The sequence below is a fragment of the Cannabis sativa genome, chromosome 6 (assembly GCF_029168945.1).
Source record: "Cannabis sativa cultivar Pink pepper isolate KNU-18-1 chromosome 6, ASM2916894v1, whole genome shotgun sequence".
Lineage (NCBI taxonomy): Eukaryota > Viridiplantae > Streptophyta > Magnoliopsida > Rosales > Cannabaceae > Cannabis > Cannabis sativa.
Window position 1 is genome coordinate 25,758,746 of NC_083606.1, and position 17,241 is coordinate 25,775,986.

Here is a 17,241-nt window from a genome sequence, read left to right on the forward strand (position 1 = left end):
GCATACTACACTGTTGGGTTTTATGCCCTAAATAAAACTCATTTCAATATAATCAGATTTACTTATTAACATAGATCAGAAATAATATTTAATGTTGCATGGTTCACATGATTTATTTCATGATTATATGTACATAATGTATGAATTCTTCTGAAACCGTTTTCACCTACTTGATCCTGTTTATTGTGCTGTCAACACATTGGAAAGTAAACATGACTATATGAATAAAGTTTCCTAGATTTATCAGACACAGGGTTTTACTGATATGATAATCTACAACAAGAGTTTACTTGCATTTGGAGAAATGCTATGTTCTTTCCAGAGCATTGGTTAAAGTAAAGCTCAGGTTGGATGCATGGAGTATGCATCCGAAGGGACCGATATTGAACTTTGACTTAGATTTATTAAACTTACCGTAATATCTATTCAAGTCAATATCGCCTAGTTGATCCTAGATCAAATGATCTTAATCCTGTTATGATCAGGCTCAATCTCAGGAGGCTATTCGTGTTCTTTGATTTGTTACTTTTAGGTCAGGGTGATACGTACATTTTGGGAACACGGTAGTGCAATTGAGTGGGAGCGCTAACATAAACATGGAATCTATAGCTTCCATCTGGCGAATAGTAAGTAAAGGATGATCTCCTTCGAGCTTGACCAAACGAAAATAAATGGTGGAGATCTCATTTCACATAAGCTGAAATATCATTTATACAGGGTTAAGTGTTTTAAGGATTAAATACATTGTAGGGTGTAACGGTAATCTAATCCCTTTACAGTGTAGATCATTCATATAGAGGATCATTGATCAAATTGAGATTATAACAATGGATAACTAAAGATGTGTCTATATGGTGGAACATATAGAGCATTCTATATACTGAGAGTGCAATTCTAAGTTCTATGCGTGGATTCAACGAAGAATCAATAAGTCAGTGAATTTAGGTTATAAATTCTTGATCTGCTTATTGGAAGCTCGGTTATATAGACCCATGGTCCCCCCACTAGTTGAGATAATATTGTTTGTAAGACTCATATAATTGGTTTTGATTAATCAATTATAATTCTCAAATTAGACTATGTCTATTTGTGAATTTTTCACTAAGTAAGGGCGAAATTGTAAAGAAAGAGTTTTAGGGGCATATTTATTAATTATGATACTTTGTATGGTTCAATTAATAAATATGATAAATGACAATATTATTTAATAATTATTTATAGTTATTAAATAGTTAGAATTGGCATTTAAATGGTTGAATTAGAAAATTGGCGTTTTTGAGAAAATCAGATGCAGAAAAGATAAAACTGCAAAATTGCGAAAAGTGAGACCCAAATCCACTATGCATGGCCGGCCACTTTTGTAGGGAATTTAAACTGATAATTTCATTATTTTAATGCCAAATAATTCAAACCTAACCCTAGTGGAATGCTATAAATAGATAGTGAAGGCTTCAGGAAAATTACACTTCTGATTCAGAAAAAACTGAGCCTCTCTCTCTCCCTATCTTTAGCCGCCACTTTGCTCTCTTCCTTCTCTCTTCAATTTCGAAATTCTTACTGTGAGAATAGTGCGCACACACAGCAAGTGATACCTCAATCATAGTGAGGAAGATCGTCAAGAAAGACTTTAAGCAAGAAGGAGTTTCAGCACTAAAGAATCAGAGAAAGAGATCCAGGTTCAGATATTGATATTGCTCTGCTACAGAAAGGAATCAAGGGCTAGATATCTGAACGGAAGGAGTCATTATATTCCGCTGCACCCAATGTAAGGTTTCTTAAACTTTATATGTGTTTAATTCATCGTTTTAGAAAGTTCATATTTAGGGTGTTAATAACTATACTTGTGAGTAGATCTAAGATCCTGATAAAATAATTTCCAACAACTGGCCTCAGAGCCATAATAATTGATTTGCTTGCAAGAAATTTGGACTTTAAAACGATTGTTTGATGTTTTGGATGGTATCATGTTGTATTGATTGTTACTTGATGATTGATTGATGTTTGTGAATTTTCGTGAAAAATAATTGAATTTATGTTTCTGGAATTATTTTTATTGGATAGTATGAAAAAAATTAAGCAAGTTACTTTTTTACAGAACTCAATTTCGATTTAATTTGAATTAGTTATGATTTTTTGAAGTTTCGAAAAAATCGAGTTGTGTCGCTGCACCACGTGCGCGCGCAGAAATCCTGCCAAATCCCACCAGCGCCGAGGTTGCACGCCCATGACACCCCAGCACACGCGCGGACGGGTATGCACAGCATCCCGTCCGTACAACTTGCAATTTTTTCGTTTTTCTTCGTTTTTTCATGCTTTTTCAAGGAATTAACTTCCAATTTTTTGTGTAGTTCGGTATTTATACATTTACTATTCCTAATTCATTTCTAATTATCATAATTAATTTATTTAATATTTTTTAAATTTAATTCATGATATTAGTGTAATTTGAATTTGAAATGTAAAGCCCGCTTAGTTAATTTGGAAATTATCAGTTAATTGTGATTAATTATGAAATTATTTATAGCTATTTAAATAATTTATTACTGTTATTTATGGAATTCAGAAATGCATGATTATGTCATCAGTAGTTTTTCATATGTTGCATTTCCGGTGCCCGGTATTTGGAACTCGGCGTTTGGCTCAGTAGAAATCACAACTTAGTATGTTAGTAGTTTGGGGACGGGTTTTAGACATTGGGAATGTCGGGAATGGCCGGGAATTTAGAATGTCCCAAAAATACCCCTTTAGTGATTTTTATGTGATTTTATGGTGGAGGGGCAAAATGGTCTTTTTGCCCCATTAGTGTTTTGTCTTATGTGATTTATTAAATGGATTAAATGTTTATTTTAATTGATTATGTTGGCTGAAATGTATAATGCTTGGTTAGTTATTTCATTTTTATTTTTCACAAAAATGCTAAGTTTAGAAAAAGAAAGAAAACTTGAAAAAAGAAACTCTCTCAAGCCTCTCTCTTTTCGGCCTCTTTGAGCAGCAAGGAGGAGGAGTTTTCCTTGGTGATTCAAGTCCTTTTTGTGTTGATTTTGTGATCCTTAGTTACTAGTAAGTGGTTCTCAACTCTTCTCCTTGTTCTTGATGTTTTTGAAGTGAAAATGGTAGGTTGCATGTTAGTTTGTGAAGCTGTATGTTGCTGTGTTTAATTGTTGTTTTCAGTAGCTTAATTAGGTTTTAAATGGATGGATTATATAGGTTCTAATGCATGCTAGTTGTTTTGTTTAAGGTTTGGAAATTTTAAGCTTAAAAATGTGATTTTGAAGAAAATGAGAAAATTGGTTGCTGTGGTTGTGGTGATTGTTTTCTATTGCTTGCAGAAGCTTATTCATGCTTAATTAAGTAGAATTAACCTGGTTTTATTGCATGTTTGTGGGAATTGCTCAAGTTTGAGTTTAGAACTCAAAGCTTGAGCTTTAATGGCATTTTGTGTATCTGTGAATTCTGGGTTAGTTTGATGCCTTAGATTTTTTCTTTGGGGTATTTAGAGCAGGTCTGGAAGGTTTGGAACCATTTGGGTTTGATTTGGTTGAGTTAGGAATTTTTGAAAAATTCCTGCGAGGAACCGGAATTCCGGTTGTGCAACCGGAATTCCGGATGGGTGTCCAGTAATTCCCAGAACCGAAATTCCGGTTGGGCAACCGGTCTACCGGTTGGGGAATTTTCAGAAACCCTAGTTTTCCTCGTTTTTATGTTTTTAGGGGTATTGCCATGCTTTTTATCGATAGGGAAACTTTTAGTTCCTAGTTTTAGTCCCCGGGAAGTGATTTAGCGTGTCACTTATAGCGTTGTGATTTGTATGGTTTAGGAGCCAGTAATCCGCCACTCAGCTTCAGTTCTAGTCAGGTTGACCGGCACACCTGAAATCGGAATCCAGGTAAGATTAGTATAACAGTATGCATATGTAGATTACATGTTTAGCGTGCATGTAGGAAGCCTGCTAGATTACATTAGTTATGTATATAGGCTTCGAACCATCCAACCCTGTCACGTCGGTACAGCCGGAGTATGACCGCAGGCAGTATGACCGGTTCGACCGATCAGGCTGACATTTGGTTGGTGGTTCAGTGCTATTGACCTATCCCGTCGGTACAGGCTGGAGTATGACCAGCAGCCGGAGTATGACCGGTTCGACCGATCAGGAGGATACTTGTCAATAGTACCGTCCCTATGAACGTTCAAAACTCAGTACCATGTTGGACATGGCAGTAGTGGCTCAGTACCATGTTGGACATGGCAGTAGCGGGACTCAGTATCGTGTTGGACACGGCAGTTAGAATTATGTATGATATTATTATGCTTTTCTTACTGAGTCTGTCGACTCACAGTTTATGTTCATGTGTAGGTAAAGGCAAGGCTATAGCTGATGGACCGTGAGCGAGCTTATGAGATTGTACATGTCGGGGCGGTTAGGCCTGGAGCGTACGATCCTCGGGACAGCAAGGCTGAATTTTGTAACTAGTCGTTAGACGACTTTTAATTTTATGTAATAGTTAAACAGTTAAAACTTTTGTAAATGATTTTATAAATCGGGATCCCGAGCCTTTTGTAATATGATTTTATAAGTTTAATTAAAAAGCAAAATTTTAATTAATCACGTTTTTCCATAAACCTCGTTGATTAGCAACGAGCTGCACAGTACGTTTGAAAATCACGTAATACGCCTAAGTTAGTTAGGGTGTTACATGAAATAGTCAATATCTATCTGTTTTGCTTAATTATCTATCTTATTTTTAAATTTGATTATATCTTATCTTATTTTTAAATTTAAGGTCAGATTTTGAATTTTTTAAATTAATTTTTTTTTTAAATAATTTGACCTTATTTAAATTTAAAATAAGATAACTATAATCATGTAATTTAAATAGATGTAAGATATTTTGCTAACTTTTAAATTTTGTTATTTTATTTATTTAAATTACATTTAAAATCTGAAAAAGATATTCATTTATCTTTTTTTTAATTTTTTATTTAATTTTTATTTATAAAATAACATTTAATTTTTTAAAAGTAGTTAGCAAATTTTGAAATGATATTTAGGTTAGTTGAAACCTAATTTTTCAAAATTGTAGGTTTAATTTTAATTTTTTTTTTTAAATTTCGAAATTTTTTAAATTTTCAAATTTTTTTTATCTAATTATTTAATTTTCGAAATTAATTATTTAAAATTAAATAAATCATACATCCAACTATCCAGTTAACCTTGTTGCAGAAGTATGTGTTTTAGCTTGTTTGTAAGTTTTCAAAACCTATTATTACTTGATTGCAAATAGCCATGGTTAACTTTTTGCCAGATCTAATGATCTGATGGCTCCCTTGGTCAAGTAAATAATTTGTAACAGGTATATTTACAATCTTCTTTCATCTGTGTTTGACCTAGCAACATGATAGGACCCATCAAAAGTGTGTCTGTGTGAGCCTATGTGTTTAATTTCATTATAGATGCATATAGGTTGTTGTTGCTAAATAAAATATCATAGTTCTTGATAGATTTTATTTAGGCCCATTTAGTTTTTGGGCCTATTCAATTAATAACAGTTGTTCATCTTAAGGTTAAATTCCTCTCTTTTGGGCCTGTGTGAGAGTTGGGAGCCATAGTAGTGGGTACGACATACTGAACCCAGCACCCCCTCACATGAACCACCCCAATTGTGAAGGCCCATTTGCCTGATTTGAATAACTGTACTAGGTTAATTAAACTAGTTTAACCTAATAAAATTGATTAGCAACATAAATAATTTTATTTATTTTGAAATTAATTTAAGAAAATTATAGTTTAAAGATTTTTTTTATTCTAAGCTAAACTATATGTATTTTCTTATATTTAATTAAATATAGAATTATAACTATCTAGATTCTTTTTAAAGCTTAATTTAAGTTTTTCATTAAATATTCCTATTTAAATTGATATTTAGTAATCTACAACTAACCAACTTAAATCTGAATATCTTTTGGATTTAAAATTTCAAAATTAAGTTGAGGAATTTTAGGCATTGGTTATTAAGATTCTTTAGATATTTTTTAAGTTAATATCTTTTCGAATATTAACTTAAAATGTAATATTTTAGATATTTTTTAAGTTAATATCTTTTCGAATATTAACTTAAAATGGAATATTTTTAAATTCAGTGGTTACAACTTAATTTTTCAATATTTTATTTAATTTAAATTTAAAAAAAAAAATATTTAAGTTCTAGATTTTATCTAATACAACTTAAATTACATATTTTTTTCAAATTTTGTGGAAAAGATACTTAGTCAAATAAGATATTTTCTAGATAGTTATTTCTAGACTACTTATTATTTCTAATATTAAATAGGAAAATATTATACATTGTGAAATTAATTATTTAAATAATTAATTTTGGTACAATTTATTTTAAGTATATTTTTCCTAGTATTAAAGTTGAGATTAATAATTAAGCCTTCTCTACACTTAATTATTTATTTCTTGAATTTAATACATTTAATTAATTTGAAAATTAAATATCTAAGTTGATCATGATACTTAAATATTTCTTTTTCATGATACTTAAATAGAAAATTAATTTTAGTTGAAATTTATTTTTTCAACTAAATTTAAAACTTTTCAAAATATATATTTTTTTTTTATTTTATTAATCAAATTTCGAAATTGCATTTCTTAAATGCTGGAATTTCGAATTTTATTTGAAAAATAGATTAAAGTTGTAAATTATTTATTTTAATTTTGGACCAACTTATATCAATGATTTTTTTCATTAATTGATTAATTTAAAATAAATGAATTAAAATATATTATTAGAAATTGAATTAATTAGTCAAAGGAAAATCTAGATAGGTGATATTTTTACTTGAAGTATTTTTCTAGTGTATTTAATTAAATAGAAAATTAATATTTAAGTTGATTTTCATCATCATACATAAATATTTGAAATTTTTCTTATATATTTAGTTAAATAGGAAAATTATATTTTTTGTTGTAAATTAATTTTATTAATTAATTTTGGGCCAACATTAAATTAGAATAATTTTTCCAGGATTAAGTTTTTTTTTTATTTTAACATGCATTTTCGAAAATTGTATCCTTGAATACTTTAATTTTTTGAAATGCAATATATATTTCTAGAAAATTAAATTTGAGTTGTAAATTAATTTAAATTAATTTTGTAACAACTTAAACTGAATATTTTTCTAAATATTTATTGGAAATTATTACTAAAATGGAAATAATTTATGTTATTTTCATATCCATCTAAGTAAAATTTATAAATATTAAATTAAAATTTATCTTTAGAATTTTTCATTCTAAATTGGAAATTTTAATTACATAAATATATATTTTAAATAAATAGATAAATAAAGAGAATCAAAGAAAATACAACTCTCTTTAAATAATGAGCTTTATTATTAAGATATTTGATCTCCATTGTTGGTTTTACATCGAGTTTGTTTTAGTGAGTAATCCTCCCTAATGGAGGAAGGTTCATTAGCAATTTCGCACCGTTTAATCTCGAAAGATAAGTAGTTTGTAAGTGTTTTATATGGTATGGATCACCCTAATGGTGGCGACCATATTTGACTTGCAAATTACGAAACAATGGTAGAAGCTCATAAGATAGAATTGCCTTGACTCTCGCCTAAACGGGACAGCGTTGAATTCCAATCTTGATCGAATAAAAGGTTGCTAGAATGTTTAACATTTTAGATGAGCTGACAACTCTATTCAATGGATGGTAGCTTTGACTCTCGCCTAAACGGGACACTGATATCAGTTTGTTGAAAACCTTGGAAATTATTTAGGATTGTATGTTTTAGTATTTTCACTTGTCATTCCTACTTGCTATATGTTTAATAATTTCTGAATTGTGTATGAATTTATATTGAACCATGTTATTTTCTATTATTAAGTTGTAGTTTAATTTCAAATCTTCATTGTTGGTCTAACTTAGTTTGTTTATCTAATGAGATAAATCCCTAGTGGATTTTCACCATTAGACATACATAATAGTGTTAGATCTCGAAAGATAAATATTGTATATGCAACATCTAGTTGTTCATCAATTGATGACACCTTAGACTAGTATTTTTACAATATTAAACAAGAAGATTATATAAATAAGATTACTTTGACTTTCGCTAATCGAAGCATCGTTGGATTCTTATTTAACAACGAAATTATCCTAATTCCTCTTAGCTTATTCTTCTCGAATTTGCTCAATAATATATCATTGGATGAATGGTCTATAAATCATTTCATGTCATTATATTTTCTCTTAAGAAATTAAATGACGCATATGATTATAATCCCGAAATTCTATTCCCAATTGATATAAATCCTCAATCTTAGAAATCTCCTACTTTATGGGCAAATCTGACTTAGAGTTAAATTAGTAGTGGTGGTCCAAGATAGAATTACTCATTATATTTGGTATAAATTTAAGTCTTTGACTTTAATTTTAGATTCCAAACAGAAATTTTCTTATATTTCTAATTCCACGATGCAATACAGTTACACCTTCACAAGGGTTTACTATCCATCTTCTATTAATGGATTCAAACTGTATAGAAATGAGTTTGGTATTCTTTGACCAGGATCCACTTGCACTATTCTAAGAACTCTTTGATGTAACTAAACCTAAGTCATCAAAAGACACTACCACATTTTTTTTTAATCTATGGCATTTGTATCTTGTTCATAGTTGATTTGACAAGATCAATCTCTGCAAAGAGTTAATATGCCTATATCCACTGAAAGTAGTTCATCTCATTCACAGATGGATGTACATTCAGGGGTGGATATGAATTTTTCGTTGTATTCTTAAAACGATAACTCTAGATTATACCTTTTAGCAAGAAATTTGAAATGTTTGAAAATTTCATTAATTTCTAGCAATGGTTAAAACCATTAAGGTAAGTGGTTAAAGATCTTGCGAACTGATAGGGGTGGAGAAATAGTTAGTAGATATGCAGTTCAAAGATCATTAAATTGATTTTTGAATTATATCCAAACTTACCTCCCCAGAAATTTCGAGTTGCATATTGATGATTAGTTACTAGTCGTTGCCTAATTCCTTCTATGGTAATACAATTTCAGAATGATGTAATGGTTGTATACTTAATGTAAATCATTACTAGATTCATGGATGACCTAATCAAAATCTTAAGAAAAGCTAGAATTGTTAACCATGGTTTGTTAACTATTCTAAGTGATTAGGGGTGGACCATCCCATAGTCAATAGATAAGAAAGTGTTTGTTTAAACAAATACTACTTTTCTAAGAAAATGACTAAGTCTGAAAAATAAAGTAGCATATAAAGGAGATATTTAATTCTTGATTCCAAAAGTGTTTAATCATCTTATTTGACATATGATGATCCCACTGCCTCTGTTGTCTTGTCACAACCGAAGAGATCAATACCATTTAGTTTTCTTAGACATAATTCACGGTACCTTGTCGTAGTGGGAGAGTTTCTAGGAACTCACCTTCTTATGACTTGGGAGACACTAGTGATTAAAATCCATTGTGAGTTTAAACAAGTAATGGATTGTCAAGATAAGAAACTAAGAAGAAAAGCCAATAGAACTATGGTTTAATCCATTCACATGGAATAACCTAAATTTTTCTATTACAAGGACATAAAAGGAAATTTTCGTGTATAAGTCTATTCAATGGACTTAACAAGACTTCCTGTTCCTAGTATTCTAGGTTTGAGTTTATCTAAACCTATGGCTTATGGTATACCTCGTAATTACTTACTCTAATGCAAGCAACTTACTTTAGTAAGATGCTGAAGCATTTTCTTTCTAATGGCAATCTGTACAAGCTTCACAACTTCTTAGGCATAGATTTTATTTATCTAAGGAAAAGTCTCAACTATTCCAGAAAAGATAAAACCATGAAAGAATTTCTTATATCAACAGTGAGAGGTCTCAGATATTCTTTTGTATGCCGTAGACCAGACACCTGCTGTTGAGTGGGAGTAATGAGTAGGTATCAGATTAATCCAGGAGAAGAACATTGGAAGACAATCAAGTAAATCTTAAGATTAAAAAGAGGAACTATATGTTAGTCTATAAGAGTGTGTTTAAAACTCTTAGACTATACCACATCAGATTTCAAAATTTGCCTTTGTGCTAGAAAATCTTTCTGATAAGATGGTGGTTACTCTGAGGTGGAATAGTGATTTTGGAGAAGTGTAAAAACCTATCTGAAGTCTCTAGGTCTACCAGGAAGGGACTGAATGTTAAACTTACAGGAAAGGTACTTATTCAGTCTAAGGAAAGTTCTATACATATTTGGCACTATTCCGAATTGCCTAAACTACTAGTGTTATTTCCCTATTAACTAAAAGTAGTTGCCAAAAGTATAGAATCCAGTATCCCAAGAGAGTAGACATATAGAGAGAAATTTCACATTATCAACAATTTTGTGATTAAGGAAGAGTAATGGTGGAGAAAAGGTTGTGGTTAATTCAACCTTTCAGATCCTATTACGAGGAGTTTACTACTACTACACTTGATTTGTATATCAAGGTGTTGAGATTATTTGAAACGCACTTTTTGTTTTATATTAGTGCAAGTGGGAGTTTGTTGGGTTTTATGCCCTAAATAAAACTCATTTCAATATAATCAGATTTACTTATTAATATAGATCAGAAATAACATTTAATGTTACATGGCTCACATGATTTATTTCATGATTATATGTACATAATGTATGAATTCTTCTGAAACCCTTTTCACATACTTGATCTTGTTTATTGTGCTGTCAACACATTGGAAAGTAAACATGACTATGTGAATAAAGTTTCCTAGATTTATCAGACACAGTGTTTTACTGATATGATAATCTACAACAAGAGTTTACGTGCATTTGGAGAAATGCTATGTTCTTTCCAGAGCATTGGTTAAAGTAAAGCTCAGGTTGGATGCATGGAGTATGCATCGGAAGGGACCGATATTGAACTTTGACTTAGATTTATTAAACTTACCGTAATATCTATTCAAGTCAATATCGCACAGTTGATCCTAGATCAAATGATCTTAATCCTGTTATGATTTGGCTCAATCTTAGGAGGCTATTCGTGTTCTTTGATTTGTTAGTTAAGCCTACTTTTAGGTTAGGGTGATACGTACATTTTGGGAACACGGTAGTGCAATTGAGTGGGAGCGCTAACATAAACATGGAATCTATAGCTTCTATCTGGCGAATAGTAAGTAAAGGATGATCTCCTTCGAGCTTGACCAAACGAAAATAAATGGTGGAGATCTCATTTCACATAAGCTGAAATATCATTTATACAGGGTTAAGTGTTTTAAGGATTAAATACATTGTAGGGTGTAACAGTAATCTAATCCCTTTACAGTGTCGATCATTCATATAGAGGATCATTGATCAAATTAGGATTATAACAATGGATAACTAAAGATGTGTCTATATGGTGGAACATATAGAGCATTCTATATACTGAGAGTGCAATTCTAAGTTCTATGCGTGGATTCAACGAAGAATTAATAAGTCAGTGAATTTAGGTTATAAATTCTTGATCTGCTTATTGGAAGCTCGGTTATATAGACCCATGGTCCCCCCACTAGTTGAGATAATTTTGCTTGTAAGACTCATATAATTGGTTTTGATTAATCAATTATAATTCTCAAATTAGACTATGTCTATTTGTGAATTTTTCACTAAGTAAGGGCGAAATTGTAAAGAAAGAGTTTTAGGGGCATATTTATTAATTATGATACTTTGTATGGTTCAATTAATAAATATGATAAATGACAATATTATTTAATAATTATTTATAGTTATTAAATAGTTAGAATTGGCATTTAAATGGTTGAATTAGAAAATTGGCGTTTTTGAGAAAATCAGATGCAGAAAAGATAAAACTGCAAAATTGCAAAAAGTGAGGCCCAAATCCACTATGCTTGGCCGGCCACTTTTGTAGGGAATTTAAACTGATATTTTCATTATTTTAATGCCAAATAATGCAAACCTAACCCTAGTGGAATGCTATAAATAGATAGTGAAGGCTTCAGGAAAATTACGCTTCTTATTCAGAAAAAACTGATCCTCTCTCTCTCTCCCTATCTTTAGCCGCCACTTTGCTCTCTTCCTTCTCTCTTCATTTTTGAAATTCTTAGTGTGAGAATAGTGCCCACACACAGCAAGTGATACCTCAATCATAGTGAGGAAGATCGTGAAGAAAGACTTTAAGCAAGAAGGAGTTTCAACACTAAAGAATCAGAGAAAGAGATCCAGGTTCAAATATTGATAATGCTCTGCTACAGAAAGGAATCAAGGGCTAGATATCTGATCGGAAGGAGTCATTATATTCCGCTGCACCCAATGTAAGGTTTCCTAAACTTTATATGTGTTTATTTCATCATTTTAGAAAGTTCATATTTAGGGTGTTAATAACCATACTTGTGAGTAGATCTAAGATCCTGGTAAAATAATTTCCAACATACACTCCTTTATATGATGGCATTGTCCTCCTCAAACTAATTTCTATAACAGACTCATATCTAGAGTCTTCACATACACACTTCTTACCATTTAACTTAAGAGTGTGTAACTTATAAAACATCCACCAAGATAGTACTTTTCCTTAAAGATCTATTCTTTCATCCTTCTTAATAAGCAAGTTTTTTGAAATGCCCTGTCCAAGTCTAGTATAGCATCAACTATCCTATGCCTCGGTATTTAGTTAGCTATTGGTCCATTTTATTATGTGCCTCAAGTTGTACTCCTAGTGTTGGTGATCCGTTGCGCTAAGCCTATGAAAACTCTTCAACAAATCGTCTCAGTCATGCTCGTATTCCTTCCAAGGCCTCTAATAGATCGTTAGCCTTAACTATTATTGGGTTCATTGGAACATCAACCACCTGTGGGTCAGCGGAACACACATCCTTAGCCCCCACCTCTATTGGTCGTTCCTTTCACATTGATTCTAATTGATTTTCTAATAGGTATAAAAGAGTCTAATTCTTGGGAGAGAAGATCCCATGCACATCTAAACTTAATGTTGCAAAACACAACAAGTACATAATTTTCTCTTTATCAAACAAAGTCTTATGAATTCCTAATAATATAAATTATAAATTTTTGAGAAAAGGGTTAAATTCCTTTCCTTCTAAAATTTAAAAGTGGAAAGCAAAGAAACAAACTAAATAGCTAAACAACTACAAATTCTCAATAACTAATTGTTTAGCACGCATGACTCAACTATTGACTCTTCAAGCCCTTCTTCTGAATATGTTACCATTCTCACATCCTCTTGAATTGGTGTTGGTGCGAATGAGACTTCTTGTCTTGGCGATGGGTGGTATGCTGGTAAATTTTCATTTTCTAACTCTGATTCCTCAATCTCTACCTCGAAATGATAATCTGGTATATCTCCATTTGACTTGTTATCATTTGTTGTTGGAGACAATTCTGCATTTTCTAATTCCTCATTATCTAACGATGGGGAATACTCTGATTCGTCTAAATTTTCTACCATCTCTTCATCTTCAGATTTTGAGTCCAAAAGGAGTTCCATCGTTTCTATTATCTCTTCTACTTAAATTTCTGGTGGGCTCCTTAATTCCACTACTAACATATTTTCTGTCACCTCAAAATAGTCAGGCCTTTTTGTTTCCTTACAGTCCCACTCAGTTGTAGGGTCAATGGAATCGGTAATATCTTTCTTACTCTTATCACTAAGTTTGTACCGTACGGTCTTGATTCATGTTTTATCCACACCATTGACTTCTACAGTATAAGCCTTCTCAAAAGAGAAACTATGGAATTTCGTTGCTAACTCCCGTATCAACATTGTGTACCTAGTTGTCTCATAACCATTCTTTATGGTACTATGCCAAATGTTATCGATATAATAAAGTAATTCGGGGACGTGAGACAATGCCACCCTTAATACTAAAAACTTCTCTTGTGACCAGATCAAAGCTCCCCATTTTCTTACTATTCTATTGATCTCTCCATTGATAGCAATAATCTCCCTCAAAGCTCTAAGTATTTTATCTTCCTTGCCGAAAACATGGTCGATCTTAAGCGTTAAGATGCTCTTGATTTCTCTAAGTACCACATCACGTGACACTCTTATTCTAGGAAGCATATTTTTATCAAAAATCTGCGTATCACAGATAAAACTATTAATGGCAATACCAAACATATTAAAAGTAATACTTACGTTATAGTGATATGGATATTTTTCAGTCTTCTGTATGTATACCGTGAGTATCCTTCGGGCTAACGAACGATCGGCTCTGATACCAACTGTAACGCCCCGATATTTTGCCTTACTTTACAAAAATACCATTTTAAATACATAATTTAAAAAGATAAAAAAAAAATTCTTAAAATACAACAATGGGTTTTAGAAATCAAAAATGCAATAGAGAAGAATCCTTCATTTGTAAAACAAAATACGATAAGTAAATGATTTTAAATAATACATTTCCACTGTGTTTAGATTTATCAACTGCTAAAAAAAATAGGCACCACCGGCGTTCTAGATCGTTTGCCCGTTCATAGCCACTCATAGTGTACGTACTAGAACTGACCCTGCTCACTTTACATACTTCCCTGTCTAATACCTGTAGGAGAAAGTAAGGGGGTGAGCTAAAAGCTCAGTAAGGAAATGCTTATCATACAATACCATATAATGTCACACATACCATTAATGTATTTATTAAGTTTTAGCAATATCATACACCTTTTGTTATAACCATAACCAAATAACTGTATACATAGAAACATTTATTATATAGGTCTATAATAATTGTTCACACCATACATATATACAAAGATCATAACTCCAGTATCATATTCATAACATAATCATATCGATACTATAAATAATAATGTCATTACCATAACATTGGCATATCATAGACATTACTTACATAACCCATGCCTAGTCTAGCCCTACAATATCCTGGGCCTAATCTGCCCATATAATAACTTGGGCCTATGCAGCACTACTATTGTTATAGGATAGGGTATCTCTATATTCAACAGTAACATCACTGTATCATACCCACCATAACAATCTCATACACGACTCAGTAAAATGCAGGGTAGGGTATCTCTACATTCAACGGCCTTATCCCGTATCATACCCAACCATGGTCCCTCACTTTACCTGAGACGTTAGCATACAACATACAACATGCAACATACAAATACAACATACAACATACAACATACAACATATACAAGTCATACAACATATTGTGTCTATACCACAGATTCTAAGTACCATATACATATTCATAATAACAAATCATAAACCATATTTCAATACATAAAGAATTTAAATTTATGTAGATAAACACATACAAAACTATCTAAATTCCTTACCTCAAATCCCGCTGCTTAAGACTTGTTATCTCGTCACTACTACCTATAACAACACATGGGAAGCCCTACACTACTACAAAATTGGCTTTTCCCAACAGTTTATAACTGTCTTTTATACAATTTCTCAACGGTTCCTAAAGTTGGCTATGTGGGTGTCATAAAAATACGGAACTTTAAAAGACGGTTTATAACTGTTGGGAAAAGTTACTTTAAATGACGGTTTACAACTGTTGGAAAAAATCATTTTAAATGAGTGTTTATAACTGTTGGTAAAAGTATTATGTATATTAAAAAAATAAATTTAAATTAATTTATTATATAATTACAATAATAATATACATAAGTTTTTTTAAAAATAATAATATAACAAAAATAAAAAAAAAAATTACAATCATAAAACATACATTTAAATTATTATGTTTACAACATTATTCAAATAATTACACACGATTATCAAACTCAAACAATTACACTGAATAGTAAATAATTTATACCCAAATAAATAAATTCAAATATACATTCACAAACATTAATTATGAGTCTCAATTGAGTTTTGAAACTTGAAGAGAAGCCCAGAACACTAAGAACAACGACTGGCTGAAATGCTCACCAGAGCTCCTCCACTTGTGGCGATGGTTCTTGGTCAATGTGGATGCACGAAGGATTGAGTCACAGATCCTTGAAGCCCTTAAGGAGGATAACCCCACACACCTACATATTAATATATTATTATATATTATATATTATTATTTATTATTACAGAATAATTTCCTAAGATATATATATATATACCTTCATTATAAATGTTTTACTTATCCAAAAACGAAACCTATCCAAACAACAAAAATAATTATATATATAATCTAACAAATCACATATAACAATTAATTAAAAAAATTTGTTTACTCGATCATCATCATCATCATCACAATTAATTAAAAAGCAAGATTATTTATATATATAACTAAGATGGGTCATCGTGGTTGTTACCAGAATTTGAACTGAAATTTTAAAATAATTAGACAAAATATAACTATAATGGGATCTCACTGTGGTTGTTACTGCTATCTGTTTGGCTCATTAAGACTTGTGAGGTGCTCAAATAAGACCAGAAGGATGGTGAGAGGGAGAAAGGTGGGATCGAGTGGGAGGACAGGGGTCGGGTTTGGGGGTTTCTGGGGTGGGGATCTTCGTGGCGATTGAGACCTGGGGTGACCGGAGTACTTCCGTCCAGTGAGCAGAGCTGCTCGAAAAATAGGCCAGAGAGAGAGAGGATAAAAGAAGAGGCGACAGGAAGAAGAAGAGGCAGGAGGAAGAAGAAGAGGAAATAGGGTTTGGGGGTTAGGGTTTTCATATTATTCTTTTTATACCCTTAAATATATTTACTAAAATATTTAAATTAAATCTGATTATTTATCTTATAAAAAAAAATAATTATTTATTTTTTTTTAAAAAAAAAAAAAAGAAAATCTGATTATTTATTAGTTATACCCTATTTAATTTTACTCCCAATTAATTATTTTAGAGGTATTTTATACTCTTCTTTTTTTTTATGGCCGAAACATTTTTTCTTTTGTTATTTTCTTTAATTAAATATATATTTCTTTTATTAAGCATAAATTAAAAACAGAAAAATTTATTAAATACAATTTTTTATAACTAAACTCAACATAATTCTACAATAATATTTTATAAAGTTCTATTTATGGTTTTTTTTTCGTTTAAATAGCTGAAACTTTTTTTTTTTTGTTATTCTTTTAATTAAATACAAAATTCTTTTTTTTTTTTTTGAGGGAAAATACTTAGTTATTATTAACCAATCAAGATTCGTTTACAATAACCGAGTATATAGGCGGAGGAATAATCTCCAACCAAGTACA